At 31.9% G+C, this 15,123-nt stretch overlaps 1 long non-coding RNA gene across 1 annotated transcript; it reads left to right on the top strand.

Moving 5' to 3' along the window:
- The first annotated feature begins 1,938 nt into the window (after positions 1 to 1,938).
- On the top strand, positions 1,939 to 5,630 carry LOC130903015 (uncharacterized). The gene is made up of 2 exons (XR_009060511.1): positions 1,939 to 1,989; positions 5,565 to 5,630. It is a non-coding gene; the product is annotated as an uncharacterized LOC130903015 (long non-coding RNA).
- The last annotated feature ends 9,493 nt before the right edge of the window (positions 5,631 to 15,123 follow it).

Genomic DNA, 15,123 nt, shown 5'->3' on the forward strand with positions numbered 1-15,123 from the left:
CGAGACTTTTCAATGCATAAATAAATAATTCGGATTACGAAATTAAAAACGAAAATTCATTAGAACAAAAAACTCTTTTCTGGAAACTGTAAAATAAGTGGAATAACTTTAAAAGCATATAGAATTATGGACCTGCTTATAAACCGCATACCAAGTAGTATTCATGATTATGATAATATAATTATATTATAAATATGGATTTGTCAACACATATTATGAGCTGTACTTGTAAATGATAAGGAAATATTTGAAAAATTGTCTAAGCTGTATGAAGGAGATATAGAACAATTAAAAGGTAAGGTCACTAAAAATTTTTCAGCTATACCTATAAGAGAAATGACAATATATCTGTATTCATAAGCGATAATAATAACCACAATGAGAGGCGATGAGTACACATTTAAAAAACTAGAAGACCAAAGCATGATGAAATCTGCAAAACGTGACATAAGCATAAAAGGTATTGGAAATATACATTTTGATGAATGCTTTCTTCAGAATGTTATAATATTTTCACTGGAACACAAAAGTTAATTGTCAGACTGGATAATAGAATACATAAAAATGATTGAAACTAAATTTGATACAAAAGTTCATAAGTAAGAGCGGAAATGATGGAGAATCTACAAGTAAACGAATGAAAGAATATATGAAAAAATGAGGTATTATTCTTGATTAACTCCAGCATACTTTCCATAACTTAATGGAAAAGTGGATTGAGGTAAATGACGGACACTAAGTAATCTAAGTGTATTTGGCTTAGATGCTTATGCTAAACATTTAGAAAAAACCTCAAAATTTGACAAGAAAAATAAAAAACTTCAGGTGATAGGATACTCGAATGGATATCGGTTCTGGAATAAAATTGAAATACAAAATATAAAAAAAATAACTACGATATTAAAAGATAATGAAGAAACCATAAGTCAAAAACAAGATAAAAGTAATGTGAAGAAGAGCCACGATGAGGAAAATGATGTTGAAAACAAAAAACAAGAAACAATAAAATGAGAAGTGTAAAATAGTATCGAGGACAACAAGGTACAGGAAATAAGGATATGAAAAAGAAAAATATTAATTCCTCAAGAAGCTTGAACAATCTTAACAGCACCTTACCTCTTGAGAGCCACCTTAATTCACAATGAAGCTGGTATGCTTTGAGCTCACTTCCCATTCTATCACACAGAATAGCAAAAAGTCGGGATTGCTTAGGCCGTGACTTAATGAAAGTTACAACCTTCAGTTCATAGCACAAGCACCATCAGTCTTCCGTCCATCCTTTTGTTTTATTTCGTTATATGTAATTAAATCATTGAGATACTTAAAAATTTTTCCCCTGGTGGTTTTGATGATAAAGACTTGCAAAAAAGCAGTTCTTCTTTTATCCTTTAATTGAGGTCAAAACCTAACAAAGGCTAATAGATTAGCTTAGCAAGCAACTTCAGTACTTTCATCAAGTTGATGTGAAAAGTTTGTTTTAAAACTGTAACTGTGAATTTGAGCGATTTTTTTTTGTTTCCTTTTCAGTGAATAAAACTTCAGATTCTACCCTACAGAGTGAGCTGTACTATTTTTAGCTATTAATACGAATAGGCTATATAATGCAATTGTAGCTTGTCTATTTTGTTCACAAGAAATTGATGTTTTCATTACTGAGTGTGACTTTAAGAATAAGCTCGAATAAGAGGTGAGAATGCTTATCATTTGAACTGAACTTGAATGTTACAATCATACATAATTTCGAATTGTATAGGAATGAAGAAATGGAAAATGGAACTGAAGATATCTACAATATTAAACTGAAACCTGAATGGATACAATTATGGAATGAACTTTTGATTGGATTGCACAGTGACAAATTGAGAAGTGTCAAAGAAGCATTAAGGAAATGAATGGCAATATTGAAAAATCCAAATTAGATAATACTTCGATTGGTTAATGAAGATGCTAATAGAAAACAAAATGGGGGAAGTGAATTGAATAATAGAGGTAAATATTTAATTTCAATAAATATATGTAAAAACTTATGGTATACATGTTGATTGGTTGATTGTACAATGAATCGACACTGAGGACATACACACAGCTGCTCAAAATTTGTTAATTGAACATATCGCAAAAGTAAAAGTCCTCAAAAGATACTATGAAGATAAGAAGAATATTCACATTGAAAAATCCAAGACATATACTACTACTATTACCACACTTACTATTACACTGTCTGACTCCTGTTTCCAGTCTCTATATATTTTGTACAAATAAAAAAAATATTATCGAGTATAATTTGATTTAAGATCGTCAGTTGTTTGAATTAGTGAACTCAGTCTCTACTCAATAACAACATTCTGTAGAGTTTTGTGAGCAGCTAAGTAATTACTAACTAATTAAATCATATGACAGTTGAAAACTGTTTTTGATGAATTTGAATTTGAAAAATCTGTCTCCACTTTCATGAATAAATTCGACGCATTTTTTTATTAAATTAGTTTTTTGCTACCCCAATGTCCTTTCAAAATGGAGTTCACAATAGGTCCCTTGCTTCGGATATTTCATCAGTATTCATGTTTGTTTCCTGTTTCTTTTTCATTGGAACTTCAATATCAGTGACATTATTAGAACATTCTTCTTGTTGGTTACAAGAGTTAGTCTTACTCTTAGAAGCACTTAAAATTTCAAATGAGTGTAGTGATTCAATGTAGGAAAATTTAGATGAAGCGGTTCTTTCAGACATTGTTGTAAAATACAGAAATTGCAATAAAGAGGTTGGCAATATCCAATACTAATGAATGAATCACCTCTTCCCAAATAGTATTTACAAAGCCAGATCGATAAAAAATTCATGTATTTCTTATATGAAAGAATAATCTACATAACCTCAATGTCAAACACATATGTAAACATTTTTCTTCAAAACAATTAGAAAACATAATTAAGATTTTTACTTCATCAAAGGGTTTGTGATAACCTTTTCAAAATGTAAATAAATGATTCTGTTAATGTAAAATGTCGACTTAAATTCTGGTCCGCATTTCTTGGAAGCTCATTTTAAGCTTTCTCCAAAGCAACCATGGCATCTTAAATTCATGCAGTCACAAAAATCCATTTCTAATTTATTTTCATAAGATGTTGACGGCGTCAAACGGGATCGATGTTCTTCGTGGAAGAATATCGTTATTTTTCTTCAATTTATTTCAATGGTGTCTTATACTGATTCGATGTCGGTAAAATTGCGGAATATGTTCTTTCTTCATGTATTTCAGTTTGTGAACCATTTTGACTAGATGTCGGTAGACTTGCGGAATCAAATTGTCATGATCTCTCTCTATTTATATCAGTTTGTGGAAAATTTTGAATGGATGCTGTAGGTTTGACGGATTTAAATCGGATACTTCCTTCTTTTTTTGGAGGGCTCGTTTTCATTCAGTGCTCTGTTTTTCCTTGGAGATTTATCGTTATTTTCCCAAATAAAAATATTTTCAAGACCATAAAAATGATTTTGATGAAAAAGTTTACGAAAAAATATAAGCTATGCAACATCGCTATGTTTCTGTATTCGTTTGAGATAATATGGCTGCCTTTGTTTACTAAATACTGAAAAAGTATTTTGAATAGATTTGTTGGAGTGAAATATTTTAGAGTGTTTAGATATTGTTCAAGTGACATATTAGTCTTAATTTTAATTTTTAGAAAAGCTTTTTATATTTCCCTATTCCAGTCATATGGTTAAATTAGTTACTTACAAAACTCTACAGAATAATGTCATGAAGGACTTAGGGTGGTAACAAAAATTAAAACCAGTCATACTTTTTATGAAAAGGAAAAAATGAAACTTTAATTGACAACCCAAATTTTAAGTAAAACTACACCAGATGCCCTTCTTTATTTATCGAGAACAGATATTAATAAATATTGCCATAATGCGGGTGCTACAGCTGAATTTGTTCTAATTTTTAATGATTTATTTGATATTTTGAACTCTCGTAATAGATTGACAAAATAAATATTTTAAAAACCACTTAGTTCAACAACAAAATATATAATTATATCAATTTATTATTTTTAAAACTACCCCAATACACATATTTCGAATATTTCATTCTGTTTGAAACTAGCTACGATGCAATCATATGTTTATATCAATTTTTTAAAATTCAATTTTCACCTTTTTCGTGGAACTTCTATGTTCGAATGTCATGTTTGCTTTCGGCTGCGGGAAAACAATTACAAATTGTCGTTAAGTCTGCTTCATCATTCTCAGTGTATTATGTGTTATGATCTATCGTTTTTAATCCAAAAATCTACAGAATACCTCAAAAATAGACAAGATAAATATGAAACTTCAGATGATAGGATACTCGAATAATGTATATCGACTCTGGAATAAAATTGAAATACATGGAGATGTGGAATTCGGTGATTAATATAAAGTTAAAATCATTACTCGGATGTTGAAAGATTATGGGGAAAGCAGTAGTCAAAAACAAGATGAAAGTAATGTGAAGAAGAGCCATGATGAGGAAAATGATGCTGAAAACAAAAAACAAGAAACAGAAAAGCCAAAAATGTAAAATGAAGAAAGAAAGAATAAGAAATAAGGAAATCAAAAAGATAAAATTATCCCCCATCGCGTCATTTTACAACAAAAACAATTATAATTCATTAACAAGCCCAAACAATCTTGACAGCACTTCCATTCATTTCATCGCACAGAATGGCAAAAAGTCGGGATTGCTTAGGCTGCAACTTGATGAAATTCACAACCTTCACTGTATTATCAAGCGCCGATGGTTAAATTCTTTTTCTGTTCAAGGTCACATGCCTTTAAATTGATAGTTATGCTGCAGTTTTGTCATTTTTCAGTTTTTTTATCGTATTCCTACGTCACAATCGTTGTAAAGAAGTGATTCATGAGAAAAAATGCAAATAAAATTTGAAAACTTCATTTTTTTGGCCAGCTTATATAATATCAACCAAATACTTTATCAAAATAAAAAACAAACTAGACCAGGTACCTAATCATTATAATTACCTAATTATAAAATAATATTTCTGGCTTTGTGAGTGGCAAATTTATCAATAATTTCCGTAAAACCTATTTTTTCACAGATTTTGAATTTAATTTGAAGATAGATTTTCTTTGAAGAGTCACTCTATTTTTCAGAATACTCATATTTTTTCTTGACCTTCATCAGTGTATCGAAATCAGAACTGCTGAACTGTTGCTGTAACCAACAAGAACATTTTTCTTGTTGGTTACAAGAGTTATTCATACTTTCAGAAGCACTTAAAGTTTCAGGTGAGTGAAATAATTAAATTTCTGAAAATTTGGATGAAGCGGCTCTTTCAGACTGATGTAAAATACAAAATCAGCAAAAAGTATGCATTAACAACATTTTTCCAACGGACAATAAATACCTTTCAGAGGTTGAGTCTAAACACTGCCAAGAAGTACCTGTTTTAATATCCCCAAATTTAACATAACTTTTTGCCCGAAAACAATATTCTCTGTAAATAAGCGAATTCTTTTATCAATCACACATTCTTTTACAAAAATATTTTTTCAGGATTTTTCTCCATTCTGGTAAATCTTTACTAAAATCGAGTAAAAATGAGACAGCAACTGAAATAAATGAGGAAAGAGACTATTGTGCAGATTGGGAAATATAACGATAACCTTCAACGAGGAACATCAATCCCATTTAATACTGCAAGAGGAAAATAACGATAAATCTCCAAGGAAAAAATTATGTCTAGTTAAGATGTCTCGATATAATTCCGCAATCCCGCTAATATCCAATGGATCCAGTGAAAACGTTAGCCCTCCATATCTATATCCACTTACAACTAAACCACAAACTGACATCTAGTCAAAATAGTTCACAAACTAAAATACATGAAGAGAGAACATATTCCGCAATTTTACCGACATCGAATCAGTGTAAGACACCGATTGAAATAAATGAAAAAAACCCATTTCGATATGGTTCCGCAAATCTGTCGCCATCCAGAGACATTAGTGTACAAATTGAAGAAAAATAACGACATTCTTCCACGAGGAACATCGATCCCGTTTGACGCGGCAATGCCGTCAACATCTTATGAAAATAAATTAGAAATGGATTTTTGTGACTGCATGAATTTAAGATGCCATGGTTGCTTTGGAGAAAGCTTAAAATGTGCTTCTAAGAAATGTGGACCAGAATCTAAATTTAATCGACCGTTTTACATTAACAGATTCATTTATTTCTTCTTCTTCTTCTTCTTCTTTCATTAGGACTAGGTCCTGTATTTTCATCAAGGATTTGCCAGGAGTAGTTGAGATGCTGAGGACCAGCTTTCATACCACCTTATAGGTGGTCGTCCAGGAGGTCGAGATGTGTCTGGTTTCTTTTCCTTTGCAATTTTTGCTAACCGTTCATTTGGCATTCTGTCAACATAGTCTCACCATTCTCTTCTATGGCTTCTTGCCCATCTTACTACATCCATTTCTTGACGTGATTCATTCATTAGAATTAGATATTGTCAACCTTTTAAAAGCATTTAGCTTGTGTAAATCATACTCATCAATATGCATATTTATTGCATATTCTGTATTTTACATCAGTCTGAAAGACCCGTTTTATCTAAATTTTCCTAAATTGAATTATTACACTCATCTGAAACTTTAAGTGCTTCCAAGAGTGAGACTCTCTTATAACCCATAAGAAAAATGTTCTAATAATGTCACTGATATTGAGGTTCCACTAAAAAAATTAAAACAGGAAACAAACATTAACACTGATGAATTACCCGAAGCAAGGGATCTATTGGGTACTCCATTTTGCAAGGACAAGGAAAAACTAATTTACAAAAAAAATGCCTTGAATTTATTCATGAAAGTGGGGATAGATGTTTAGAATTTAAATTTTTTAAAAACATTTTTTAACATCCCATCACCTAAGAAAAGCGAAGAGGTTTTTAGGAATCTCAAATATTTGAGTTTATCTACTCGAAAGTAGCTTTTTCATCACTACGGGGCTTCATATAAAAACACATGATTTTTTGGGATTTATTTAAGAGATATCAAAATTTAAATTGTCCACAGTATCCAGTACAAGATGAGTAATTATTGAACTTACCACTGAATTTGGAAGTTGTTCTAATTCAATCTGAGTAATGATAGATTTTCTTTCAAGAAATAGTCCAAATGGATCAAATTACATATTTTGTTCAATGCCTTTAGTGAGTTTACTAAATCAATCAATTGACTATCTTAAATCCAATTATACTCGGTAATATATTTTTGTTTTGTACAAAATACATAGAGACTAACGAAGAACATCGAAACAGGCGTCAGACAGTGTAATAGTGAGTGTGGTAATAGTAGTAGTACATATCTTGGATTTCTCAATGTGAATATTCTTCTTATCTTCATAGTATTTTTCAAGGACTTTTACTTTTGTGATATGTTCATTCAACAAATTTTCGGCAGCTGTCTGTATGTCCTCAGTGTCGATTAATTGTACAATCAACCAATCAACATGTATACCATAAGTTTTTACATATATTTATTGTAATTAAATAATTTTTTACCTCTATTATTCGATTCACTATCCCGATTTTGTTTTCTATTTTTAAAAATATTTTCTGTTGGAATCCAAATTTCCGTTCAAATTTTTGATAAAAATTTGTTAATTTTCTCAAATAAAGTTTGTTTCAAAATCCTATTTTTCCATTATTTTCATGCAAATCATTTTTTATACCAAATTTTATCATTTTCATGCCTTTTCCTTAAATTTCCAAATAAAAATTCAATTATATTGTCTTAAAGCGTCATAAATATGAGTAATTCCATGATTAACACGTTGACCGCATTGCCAATCATTTTTATGTCCCTTTCCGTCAATTCCATTTGGCACAGAAATTTCATAAATATGATGTAAATTTATTCTTTGACTTTCAAGCCGATAATTTTTCTTATGTCCAAGTCAATCAATTTTATTTATTTTTCAATAAATTCCAATAAAACAACTTGAAAATAGCAATTTTTTCGCATAACCTGGATGCACAAATGAAAGATTCTCAACATTTTTTCCCGTCACAATTAGGGGAGAATATTATTGCTTATCCTAAAGGATATATAGATTTAGAATATTATTGCTTATCGTAAAAAGACTTTGGAGACTCTCAAAAACAGCAGTGAGCGAAGAATCACTTAAACTAAAAAAATTTGGTTGTTGTATTATACATGTATTTTCTAAAATTAATATTGATCATAATAGAAGGGTGATAGTAAATTGGCGAAATTTCGACTGGGAAAATGTGAAAACCAACCTGGAAAAATCGGGAGCAGACGATTTTCAATTTTTACTGAACACATGTAGTGGATCAAAGTATGGACAAATGTTGACTCGTTTTTCCTGAATTTTCTGTATCTGAGTTGAAGTACGTTGTGGCAAAAGATATTTACGTAAAGTAAATGATTGTGAATTGTGGCAACAAGCACTTTACAAATGTGATTATTAGCAATTGGTACTTCAGAAGTGCAAAATTTTGGTAACAGATACTTTGGAATTCGGAAATTTGGAAAATTCTGGATGATGATTTTTTCAGTAAATTTGTCTTGTTAACAAAGCTTGACGTTAAGGCTTTAGTAGGCTTATTTTATAATAAATAACTGAAACGAAATGTTTTAATATGAAAATTATGAAATAAATTCGTGAATTCGTACATCCGACACAATCTAAAACGGGAAACTTTCATCAAAATTAATACCCCATCGAGTAGACGAGTTTAACTAGTGAAATAACTTTTAATTAGCCGCGTGTTTATTTCGACGGTAAATGAAAGTTTGCCGCGTGTACAATATATACACTGTGTTATGCATAATTAGCTAATTAAGAAGAACACAACCCCATAAACTTCGTACTTACTTTCTGCAATATAAATTAGCGGCTGATTACGATGTCAGAAAATCCACTTAAAATTAAACCATAAGATTGAATTATAGCAGCTGCGAAACACCCTTATTAACGAAATTTTTTTATTTCTAAACTACGACTAGATAAAATTTTTGTGTTTCATAATGTTTGTTCTCACAAAAACGTTTTTGAATTGATCATCATCAAACATCAAATTGATGAGTCGTACTTAAATTTAAAACCCGATGAGTAATAATATACGGGGTGAATTCGTTTTATAATAGATAAAAATCATCGGAATTTGAATTTTTTGTCATTATTCAGTACACTATTAATTAATATTACAATTGTTTGTAGTACATCTATTGCCGAAGAAATTGACAAATACAAAAATATTTTAACCAATTTCAGTTTTAGTTTTGTAGATGTAAAAAAAGAAAATCAAAAAACAGCAATAGTCGGAAATCGTTTCACAGCAACTCTGTCTAAGTCTTCAGTTCTAATTTGGGTGTTTTATCTCTTCGCCACACTCCTCTCCATACGTTTTTTTTTCATTTACCAAGTCTTCTTCAGTAAGTACCTTTAGGAGTTTTGTTATTTTTTGATTTGCCATCGACTCAAATCGGATCCCTTTCAAAGCAGATAGTTTTTCTAAGCTTTCAAGGAAATATGAGAAGACCCGTTGACGCCAGCGCTTTTGATCAGGAGTCAGATTTTTGTTTCTTTATTTATAACACCATAAGGATGTTTATCCAACGATCTGCACGTACAATTTGATTGATTGTTTCCGGAGTTGGAACAGTCACAGGACGATCTGGGTGCCGGTAATCTACAGCAACAAAAGAATGTTTACAATTTGTACATCGTTTTATACAATGTTTTAATATCTTTCCTTCAATTTGACAATTACAGTTATTTGGTTCGTCAATTTTTATCATTAATTTCGTAATTTTGTATCACTTTAACGTTAAAATGTATTCAGACGTTTTTCAAGAAAGAAACCAACTACTTTCCTGGCTAATAACTCGTCGAATATTGCATTATATCTACTTTGAATATCGTGATGTGAATTCGACTAGCGCCGTCTATAAATCAGTAGAAGAAAATAGAAAAACTATATTTTATATGTATAACAATTTTCGACCTGTTCTACGCACTTCCGAAACACCGCCATATTGCCATGCAATCATAATATTGTTGTTTTGTAAATAATAACCTAGACAGTTATATTATTTTAAATTATTTAGCTCAAACTCAAATTTTATATTTTCTTAAATCAAACATTGATTGACGTGAAAAAAAAACAAACAAACAATAAATGAATGTAATTGTGTCATCATAGCATCCAACATCTAAATCCGCGCAGTCTTGTGATTGGCTGCATTTCCAATAAGGTGGCGGTTTAGAAGGTTTTTTCATTGGTCGTGCGCGAGAACACACCTTGACTCTATTACACCATGATTTTTATGATAAACCATTTTAATTTGAAAGCAATATGGTGCGTGTTGTTGTAGAATTTAGTTAATTTCGCATTTACACAGGAAAACAAAAATAATCAATCTTCATATTGAAAACATAAATTTGATAACGTTCATTGCTTTAATAGCTAACTGATGGGGTTTATATTTGTCATATTAGGGTGTAAAAAGTAGAACGGAATTGTGGTAAAAATTTTATTTAAAAAAATCACGGAAAAGCATTCATAAATTCATCGCAAAATGACAAAACGTAAACACGAAAAAGACATCCTACCGGATTTTCGTTATACAAATACTTTCAACGCGGATTAAAATAATAAATATGACAGAATATGAAGGCTGTAAAGCTTTTAGGAGGAAAATCCGTTGATAGTTTTCCTAATTGAACAGATTTTTATGAAACACGAGAGATATTATTTGGTCCAAGTCTTTTTTCTTACATTCAGATTCAATATATAAGGATCGTTCATTTTTGTGGTGTGTTTTGACACGATCTGTAGTATGGCCGCTCATTACAGAGAGTAATCACGTGCATAGTGCACGAGAGAGAAATTGTAAGCCTGAATAACACCATACACAACACTAAAAGGCATTTAGTGGCAAATTTGAATTGAATTTTAAATGCTTTTTTCAAACTAACATTTCCATTTGAATTTTAAATACTTTATTTTAATATCATATATAAATAATTCTTTTGTTTATCAATTGCATAGCATTCATACATTAAAATTTTCGTTCACATAGTTAACTACTCAATGTTATACCTACATATTTCACACGTTGCCTTGATTTTTTTAAAAGTATCTATTAATATATATAATTATTATTTTAACCGTAATTTTATTTTCCCTAACCTTAAATAGCTAGACAGTTTTTCAAATTTATGGTATATTAAATAAAAATGTAAGGGTACCTAATACTGTAAAGTAATATCTAAGAAAGAAATGTCGTGCTATATGTTTTATTCAAATACGTATCAAAGGTTATAAAGTAAATTCGTACAAAACGATATAAATAATAATAATAATCTTTATAAACAACACAAGGTCCTTTCCTGAATAAATTCTTTGTTTTCAAAAAAGGTGGTTGAGAGGGATATAAGGGCGGATGAATTTTTATTTTAATCTAAATCGGAATCTGATTCCGACGAGGACGAATCAGCTCTTAAATTTATTATTAAAGGTTCCACTTGTTTTTCCATTAAATTATCAATGTCCCACATTTTATTTCGAAAAAAGCGGACATATTGGATTGCCTTACTCCAATTGGTTTGGGTAACATTATTTAAAGCTTTAGTAAATAAAGTTTGGACATCACTAATTTTAAATATTGTGTTTTTCCTTGCCACCTCACCCTTGATTTGTGCCCATATGAGTTCAATTGGGTTGAATTCACAATGGTGAGGTGGAAAACGTAAAACAATATCATTTTTCTCTTTGGCCATCTCATCAACGACATATCTTTGGACTAATGGCCGATTCTCTTTAACCAATGCCAATAGTTCTGCCCGCACCATATTGTTTTCAAAATTAATATTTCGTTCCCTTAACCACAGTTGTATGTCCGCTTTTCTTGTGGAACTTGTGGGACATTGGTCTAATTTTCTGGAATGGTAGGATACATTGTCCATTACAATGACTGATCCGTCCTCAAGTTTATTTAAAATTCCCTTAAACCAACCCTCGAACCTATCTGAGTTCATTTCCTCACGATAGTAACCCGTTTTCTTGGATTGAAACATATCTAGACCATTCTCTACAAAACCATTTTCGGAGCCAATATGTAAGATTATTAATCTTTGTCCTTTGCCCGTCGGGTTTTTTAAGCCCGTTGAAAGGCCACGGATAAATGCATCTCGTGCACTTAAGACTGTAGTATCAGTCCATACTTTGTTCACTGTGTGACCGGCATTCGCCCAAGTCCCGTCAAGATAATATATTTTTCTTCCTTCCTCCTCGAATTTTTTAATATCCCTTAGAAATCTTCTTCTCCAATTAATTATTTCGTTTTTTTTTTCTTTCAAAACACAGTTCCTAGAACGGCCCTTGAAACTGCAATGAACAAAATATTCGAGTAAAGTTTTCTTTAAGGTCGGCAAGTCTTCATGCCGTTCAATAGCCATCATTATTTTTTGGACAGTTCACAATTCGTTGATTGAGAAAACAGAATGTACGATTCTTCTAATCGCCGCCTTCTGTTCGTTATTTATATTATCCAATATGGGCTTTGGTCTAGAATATTCTTTAGGTTCCGTCAAAATGTTTTCCTTTTGTTCTTTAAGGACTCTATATACTGATGCATTACTTGAACCTAAAATAATAACGTAATATTAAGCCATGTGCTTATCTATATATTTAAAATAACACGGTAACTCAAACTACTCCTTTATTACTGAATTAATTTACATGCGGTAGACTAATTGCATTGATTACTTACCCGTTGCCATAGCTACAAATTCAACGTGTTGAGATTTAGTCTTGCTTGGGCTTTGTAGCAGATTTGCCTTGAAGACATTTGTAATCATTATTTTCTCCTCTAATGACAGATGCCTTTGCACCTTTTTTTTAGGAGATGATAGTGGTGGCATTGCCATCAAATCATCCATTTGTAAAACAGATAATAAACACTTAAAGGCAACTAATCGAAGACGTAACAGCAAAAAGGCACGAACATGAGTGAGTCATGAACTCAACAAGAATTTGTAAAAGGCATATACAATTATAGTAAAGCGATGTGCATTCGAATGTGACATGCTTCCTCAAGTCACGCCCACAGCCAGGCAGAAGATTTGAAACTACCAAAATGTTTTGCAAAATAAGAACTAATTCTCGCAGCTGTTACATGAACGACCTTGATAAATAGACAGTTTAAATTTAGTTCCATGAATATCGATCACAGCCACTTTTAACAATAAAATTTATTTTAAAATAGAGGATAGTCAATGTATAACATAACTGTAATACCACATATTAAAGAATAATAAAAGCTAAAGTACATGTTTAACATGCGCTATTATACAGTCACATAATTCTTACTGTAAAAGCGCATGTTAGAAATGTAGTTTAATTTTTAATTTTTATCAAAGTAAATAAATAACATAATAAAACAAAAGCTTAAAATAATTATTAATATAAGATTTTTAGAATATAATAATAATAAATTAATAATCGTTATAAAAGGTACCACTAGCATCCCATGAGCCGATCACGCGTTTTTATTGCTCTCACTACCGACCGGCCAGATTATAGTGGGAAACAAAACTTTAAACTAGTAAATTATGAAAAAAAATCGATTTTCATCATAACTCCTCATGAAGATTTGACAAAACTCCAAACGTCTCTCCGAATCAACTCTTAAGAGCTCGCGAAGAAGTTGAAGCTCGATGGAGGAGTTTGTCCGAGTTGTCCAAGGATAAAAAACCTTCTGAAGAAATCCCAAAAATATGCAACCAGTGAAGCTTGTTACCTTATATTCGAACCGCCCTCGTATTAAAAGATAATAATTCATCAGCACATAAATCTTGGTTGATAATTTTTGAAACCCTCTCTAGGGGAATCAAAACCTTGTCGTTGGTGAGAGGGCTCAGTAACCTTATATCCAGGGAACGATGCCGGCGGTAGCGTAGCTATCGGTAGAGCCACACATGCCGGTAAGGTCTCGAAGTGATGAAGGTGAAACTAAGAAGATTCTCACGCAGCGTCTGACCCAGAGTGGGCGGCTGCAAACAACGTCTGTTCTCCAGGTTAGGAGCGGTTGAAGCAAAACTAGGAAGGCAACGGGAAACCACCTAGTGTATTTTTCCCAAGACAACCACATGGATACATTCGAGCAAAATTTTCCTGAGTCTTAAATAGTCCCCCGATCGGATCTCCGGGGGGGACTGACTTGAATGTCTTAGAAGAAAGACTAAACTTACGTACAACTTTAAAAATTGGAACTTGGAATACCCAAAGCCTTTTCGAAGCTGGGAAATTGGCAAATCTCGACTCAGGATAGATATTCTCGGAGTTGCAGAAACTTGGTGGCCCGACTCTGGAATATGTCCCGTCGAAAATGGTGTCTTCTATTATACAGGAAACCAGAACAGAAATCACAGAAAAGGGGTAGGAATGATAATATCCAAAAACCTGATAAAATATGTCGTAGACTTCGTCCCTTACTCCGATCGTACGGCTTTAATAAAATTTAGAGCTAAATTGCAATTCTGTCAAGAAGAACATATGACATAAACCAACACATGGTTCCAACATCACCCTCGCCGCCTATATACCTGGAAATCACCAAGAGACCAACCAGAGAACGTTACCCGTAACCAGATAGATTACATCCTTATAAACTCCAGATTTGCTTCTTCAGTAATCGAACGCAAGAAAGTGTGAGGATCATAGGCTAATTAGCCTTATGAGCCACTCCCTAAAAATATTCCTAAGAATAATACATCAGAGATTATATAGAAAATGTGATAATAATATAAGCGACTCGCAATTTGGATTTAGACAGGAGTTAAGTACAAGAGAGGCCTTAATCGCAACACAGGTCCTTGTACAGAACTGCTATGACCAAAGAAAAAATGTTTGTCTATGCTTCATAGACTATGAAAAAGCTTTCGATAAAGTTCAACATCACAAACTTATGCAGCTCCTTAAAAAATTGGATTTGGACGAAAAAGACATTCGTTGTATCGAAAATCTGTCCTGGCACCAAAAAGCGCAAGTTAAAGTAAATCATGGTCTAACTGAGCAAGT

The sequence above is a fragment of the Diorhabda carinulata genome, chromosome Y (genome assembly GCF_026250575.1).
Source record: "Diorhabda carinulata isolate Delta chromosome Y, icDioCari1.1, whole genome shotgun sequence".
In the NCBI taxonomy this organism is placed as follows: Eukaryota; Metazoa; Arthropoda; class Insecta; order Coleoptera; family Chrysomelidae; genus Diorhabda; species Diorhabda carinulata.